Here is a 6,000-nt window from a genome sequence, read left to right on the forward strand (position 1 = left end):
TACATCAATATGCACATTGCATTGCTGCAGATTCTCCATGAAGGGTAGAGACCCGTATGAGAGAAAATTTAATTACGAACCTCTAACTGCAAGCACCGTTCAGTTGAAAACTAGAATAAAAACAAGAAATGCTGGAAATACTCAGCAGGTCTGTCAGCATCTGTGGAGAGAGAAGCAGAGTTAATGTTTCAAGTCAGTGATCTTTCATCAGAACTGGCAAAGGTTAGAAATGTAATAGGTTTTAAGTAAATAAAGTGGGGGTGGGCAAACGATAACAAAAGGGAAGATGTTGATAGGACAAGGGTCACAGAGAATAACTGACAAGAAGGTTATGGAGCAAAGGTAAACGGTATGTTAATGGTGTGATGAAAGACAAAGTATTAGTGCAGAGAGGGTGTTAATGGACAGAAAAATGACAAAAAAAGCAAAAAAAAAAGAATGATAAAACAAACTAAAATAAAATAAAAAGAAAAAATAACTACACATAAAAAGGGGGTCCCATCATTCTCTGAAATTATGGAACTCAATGTTCAGTGCTGCAGGCTGTAGCATGCCTAATCGGTAAATGAGATGCTGTTCCTTGAGCTTGCATTGATGTTCACTGGAACACTGCAGCAAGCCCAGGACAGATATGAGAGCAAGCGGCGGAGGGGTGTTGAAATGGCAAGCAACTAAAAACTCAGGTCATACTTTCTGACTGAGTGGAGGTGTTCCACAAAGCTGTCTCCCAATCTGTGTTTGGTCTCCGCCATGTAGTGGAGGCCAAATTGTGAGCAGCGAATACAGTACCCAATCTGCGTTTGGTCTCCCCAATGTAGAGGAGACCACATTGTGAGCAGCGAATACATCAACGCAAGCTCAAGGAACAGCATCTCATTTACTGATTAGGCACACTACAGCCTGCCAGACTGAACATTGAGTTCCATAATTTCAGAGCATGAAGGGCCCCCCTTTTTATTTGTAGTTATTCTTTTCTTTTTATTTTATTTTAGTTTGTTTCATTAATCATTTCTTTTTACCATGTGCCCTTTGTTTTTTTCATGTTTGTGCTTTGGACCAGGGCTGTTCATTTCTCTATCCATTAACACCCTCTCTGCACTAACACTTTGTCTTTCAGCACACCATTAACATACCGTTTGCCTTTGCTCCATGACCTTCTTGTCAGTTATTCTTTTTGACCTTGTCCTAACAATACCTTCCCTTTTGTTATCTCTTGCCCCACTCCCACTTTATTTGCTTAAAATCTATTACATTTCTAACCTTTACAGGAGACTCAGAAGTAGGCTGTGAATCTTCACAATAGGAGTAGTAGATGATGACTTTCCAATCACTGCAACTGAAATTGCAGCTGAAACTCAAAAACTCAATGTTGAAAAGTGTCTACGAACAGACAGTGTACAAACTGAAACCATTCCACAATCATCACAATAAGTTATCATGCAAACAGGGCTGCATTAAGTGGGGTCACAGAATGGTAGTACAGAGTTCGCTGAGAGATAGGATTATGGCAGAACTCCACACTGAAGACACAGGAATAGTCAGTATGAAATCCATAGCTAGAAGCTTTGTTTATTGGCCTGGTCTAGCCAGTGACCCAGAATGTACTATCTGCCAAAACTGTAGAAACAAGCCACCCTAAAATTCCTTTGCAATCATGGTCATGGTCATAGACTCATTTATGGCACAGAAGGAGGCCATTTGGCCAATCGAGTCCATGCCGACTCTCCATGGAGCTATGCTGTCAGTCCCACTCTACAGCTCGATCCTTGTAGCCCCACAAGTCTATTTTTCTCAAGTGGCCATCCAACTTCCTCTTGAAGTTATTGATCGTCTCTGCTTCCACCACCCTTGTGGGTTGTGAGTTCCAGGTCATTACCACCTGCTGCGTAAAAAAGAAAAAGTGCTTCCTTATATTCCCCCTGCATCTTTTGCCCAAAATCTTCAATCTGTGTCCCCTTGTCTTTGTACCATTTGTTAATGGGAACAGCCTTTCCTTGTCTAACTTATCTAAGCCTGTTATAATCTTGTACACTTCTATTAAATCTCCCCTCAATGTCCTTTGTTCTAAGGAGAACAAACCCAGCTTTTCCAACCTAACTTGTAACTAAAATCCTCCATCCATGGAACCACACTGGTAAATCTGCTCTGCAACCCTCTCAAGAACCCTCACATCCTTCCTGAAGTGTGGTGATCAGAAATGTACACAATATTCCAGCGGGGGCCTACCCACAGCTTTCTTTATAAAGGTTCAGCATAACGTCCCTGCTTTTGTACTGAATGGCTGGAATTTTACCTTTGTCGGCGGCTCCATGTTCTGGGAGGCGGAAGCGGATGTCCAAGTCGTTCTGTGCCTAGCTGCTGCCCTGATAGAGTGATTACTAACCAATTAGCGGCTCGGCGGCATATTTATGACAGAAAAAGGCAGGCGCGGGCAGGAGAGTGAGCATCGGCAGGGGTGGGGCAAAGCTGGAAGAAGGTGCTGAAAGCCATTTAAAAAGGAGGAGCTGCATGTTAGAAGAAGGAATGGAACTGCCTGAGGTTGAAAGGAGTGCAACAGGAATTAAAGGGGTGACCTATCCAGTAAACATTAATATATCCGAGACAGACCAGAACCTGCTTGTGACAATGGCAGAGAGATGCAACCGCATGGACCCCAGGTTCTCTGAAGACTCCTTGCATGCCTTCCTCCAGGCGGCTGAGGCAAGGCGGGAGATCCTCTTCCCAGCAGACAGAAGGAGGAGGCCTCCCCAAGTCACCAAGAAGGCGTGGTTGAAGGTTGCGGAGGAGGTTAGCAGCCGCGGGGTAGTGAGGACATGACTCCAGTGCTGAAAGTGGGTCAATGGCCTTCTGCGCTCTGCCAGGGTAAGGGGCATTCCGCAGTCATTGCAGCTTTTAACTGATACGGGAGTGTCACTGGGTGCTGGTGCTGCAAAGTCGAAGCCATCCAATGCAGTGAATGGCTGCAGCCCTGTTGTGGGCAGTAAGCTAGGCACATCTGAGACAAATGGTCCAGAATTGTGCCACCTGTGCAATTCAATGCCATTGGTTCCAGATGCACCACAAGGGGTGAGTGGGTGCTCCTTCAAGTCAAGGGACTGAACTAATTGCCATGTGTCTCCACTGGAGAAGAGGGCACAGAATGCCCGAGAGAGGTGGCGGGCTGGCCAACCTTGCCTTTCTCACCAGACTGGAGGAGGAGGCATTGATTTGCAGAGAATGGGGCAATCAAAGAACAAAGAACAGTACAGCACAGGAACAGGCCATTCGGCCCTCCAAGCCTGCGCCGATCTTGATGTCTGCCTAAACTAAAACCTTCTGCACTTCCGGGGTCCGTATCCCTCTATTCCCATCCTATTCATGTATTTGTCAAGATGCCTATTAAACGTCTCTATGGTACCTGCTTCCACCACCTCCCCCGGCAACAAGTTCCAGGCACTCACCACCCTCTGTGTTTGTTTGAATCTGAAGTTTGTTGAATGTTTTGTCTCCCAAGACATTGACTGATGCTCCTATGACTATGAGAGCACCTACGTCTGAGTAACCAATGGTTACTGTCATATGTGGTTGTTTGCTGTGTCTGAGAGAGTGAGAGGACTAAAGTATGTTCAGGGTTATCCACATCTACTTTGGCTCAATTCTCTTGCCTTTTTGCTGTGGTACACATACATGGCACCCTTGTGTTGGTATTGGACTTAGTAATTGATTTTGCTGATGAGCAATAAACAGGAGCAAATTGGTTGGGTTTTCCATAGGCTTTACACTGTTTACCAGTAGCAGGACACTGTGTCCAGTGTGGGTAAGCACCGCCAGAGTGGAAGCATTCTTTGAATAAGTCACAGCTCTGTTTGTGAGACGGCTGTTGTTGCTTTGCAGGTGGTTTCCTAGCACATGAGCGATGACTCGTGTTTACAGGAGTTGAACTTGGAGTGTGGTAGTTACTGCTAGCACCCTCAACTTCAGTAGCTCTAGACAGCAACAGTGATCTTGCTAACTCCAGCAGCTCTGATGGCTTTTTGTCTTTCTCAAGTGCTTTTCGGCTTAGTTGACTGGAGAGACAGCCTTCGACTATTTGTGTTTTGATTTTCCATTCGACATGCTCAGTATCACCGAAGTCACATCTAGTGGCCAGGTGCCTCAAACGTGTGCAATATTGATCGATTGTCTTGTTTGCTTCTTGCTTAGCACGTTTGAAGACAATGGTTTTGTATATGGTGTATTCCTTGGGCGTGAAGTAGGTTGTCAGTGCATTTTTTGCTGAGTTGTAGGCATTCTCCTCAGGCGTAACTGTCTCAAAGATTCTTCACCTCCATAATGTAAGGCTTTTTTCCATGTGTCTTTGATTGCAAAACCTGCCATCGCGCCTTCGAACATGGCAAGCACTTTTGCCAACATGCGAATACAGATGATGGCTCTGAATGCACATCAAAAGGTGGTAGATTGGGCATAGACAATGCCATACTGATCAGCAATGCAGTGATAAGGGATCGCATTCCTTTGAGAGGAAACTTCTCTGCAGTGATCTAAGATTATATATATTTCTTTGATTGGATGGTTATTTTGGAGAGATCAATGCGTGATTTTACACTGTACTAGCTTCCTGTTGGGCCTAACACTGTCTCCAAGTTAAAATGCTGAAAGTAGACAAAAAAGTACAAAATTCTCATACCTGCAAGCAATGTTTCTGCTTATTTTCCATCAGTTGCTGTTTACCTCCATGTCGTGGTAATGTATTCGGGACTTGAGTAAGGTTTTAGCCGAGTTTAGTATAGGATATGAAGCAAAGACAGAGAGACAAAAATTGCAGTAGCTGAGCATAAAGGCTTCTCTTTTATTCTGTCTTAGTTTCATTTTCGCTTTGTGATCATGTGTGTTCTACAGTAGCCGCTAGAGTACCCAATGCAGAATGCAATTGCAATTTCAAAACACTACAGGATATGCCAGACTTGTGCAATGTGCCAGTTACACATTGTGGTGGAGTACAATTCTTCTGCTGCTGCTGATGCCACATAGCACCGTTTGGATCCCCAGTTTTGAGCTGGTAAATCTATTCTATATCAATCCCATCTGGTCAAGCACAGCCTGACATAGTCATATTCTCCAAATCATACCTTATAGCCAATGTCCCAGACTCCAGCATCACCAACCCTGCGCATGTCCTGTCCCACTGGCAGGACCCACCAGAGGTGGTGACACAGTGGTCGACAGTCAGGAGGGAGAGGCCCTGGGAGTCCTCAACATTGGCTTCGGACCCCATGAGGTCTACTGGCATCAGGCCAAACATGGGCAAGGAAAACCCCTGGTGATTACCAATGTTAAGCACCATTCACAACTCCTCAGATACTGAAGCAGCCCGTGTAGAAATGCAGCAAGACCTAAACAATATCCAGGCTTGGGCTGATAAGTGGCAAGTAACATTCGTACCGCACAAATGTCAGGCAATGAGTAGCTCCATCAAGAGAGAATATAACCATCTCCCTTTGACATTCAATGGCATTACTATCGCTGAATCCCTCACTATCAGCATTATCATTGACAAGAAACTGAACTGGAGTAGCCATATAAATACCTTGGCTACAAAAGCAGGTCAGAGGCTAGGAATCCTGCGACGAGTAACTTACCTCCTGAATCCCCAAAGCCTGTCCACCATCTACAAGGCACAAGTCAGGAGTGTGATGGAATACTCTCCACTTGCCTGGATGGGTGCAACTCCAACAACACTCAAGAAGCTCGACACCATCAAGGACAAAGCAGCCATTTCATTGGCACCCCATCCACAAACACTCACTCCCTCCACCACCGACACACAGTGGCAGCGGTGTGCACTACAAGATGCACTGCAGCAACGCACCCAGAATCCGTAGACAGCACCTTCCAAATCTGCAACCTCTACCACCTAGAAGGACAAGGGCAGCTGCAGCCAGCTTGGTCAGTAGTGGTAATACCAAGCCACCCTTGGTGACGGACTTTGAATCTCCCCACCCAGAGTACATTCTGTGCCCT

At 45.4% G+C, this 6,000-nt stretch overlaps 1 protein-coding gene across 2 annotated transcripts in view; it reads right to left on the reverse strand.

Moving 5' to 3' along the window:
- The window catches only part of tcp1 (t-complex 1), a 71,121-nt gene extending 66,297 nt beyond the window's left edge, over positions 1-4,824 (reverse strand). For both annotated transcript variants that reach the window (XM_068044744.1, XM_068044743.1), the window contains exon 1: positions 4,667-4,824. The gene's annotated coding sequence lies outside the window, so the exon portion shown is untranslated. The remainder of the gene's footprint in view (positions 1-4,666) is intronic.
- Positions 4,825-6,000: the final 1,176 nt, after the last annotated feature.

This window comes from Heterodontus francisci, chromosome 13 (genome assembly GCF_036365525.1).
Source record: "Heterodontus francisci isolate sHetFra1 chromosome 13, sHetFra1.hap1, whole genome shotgun sequence".
NCBI classification, from domain to species: Eukaryota; Metazoa; Chordata; class Chondrichthyes; order Heterodontiformes; family Heterodontidae; genus Heterodontus; species Heterodontus francisci.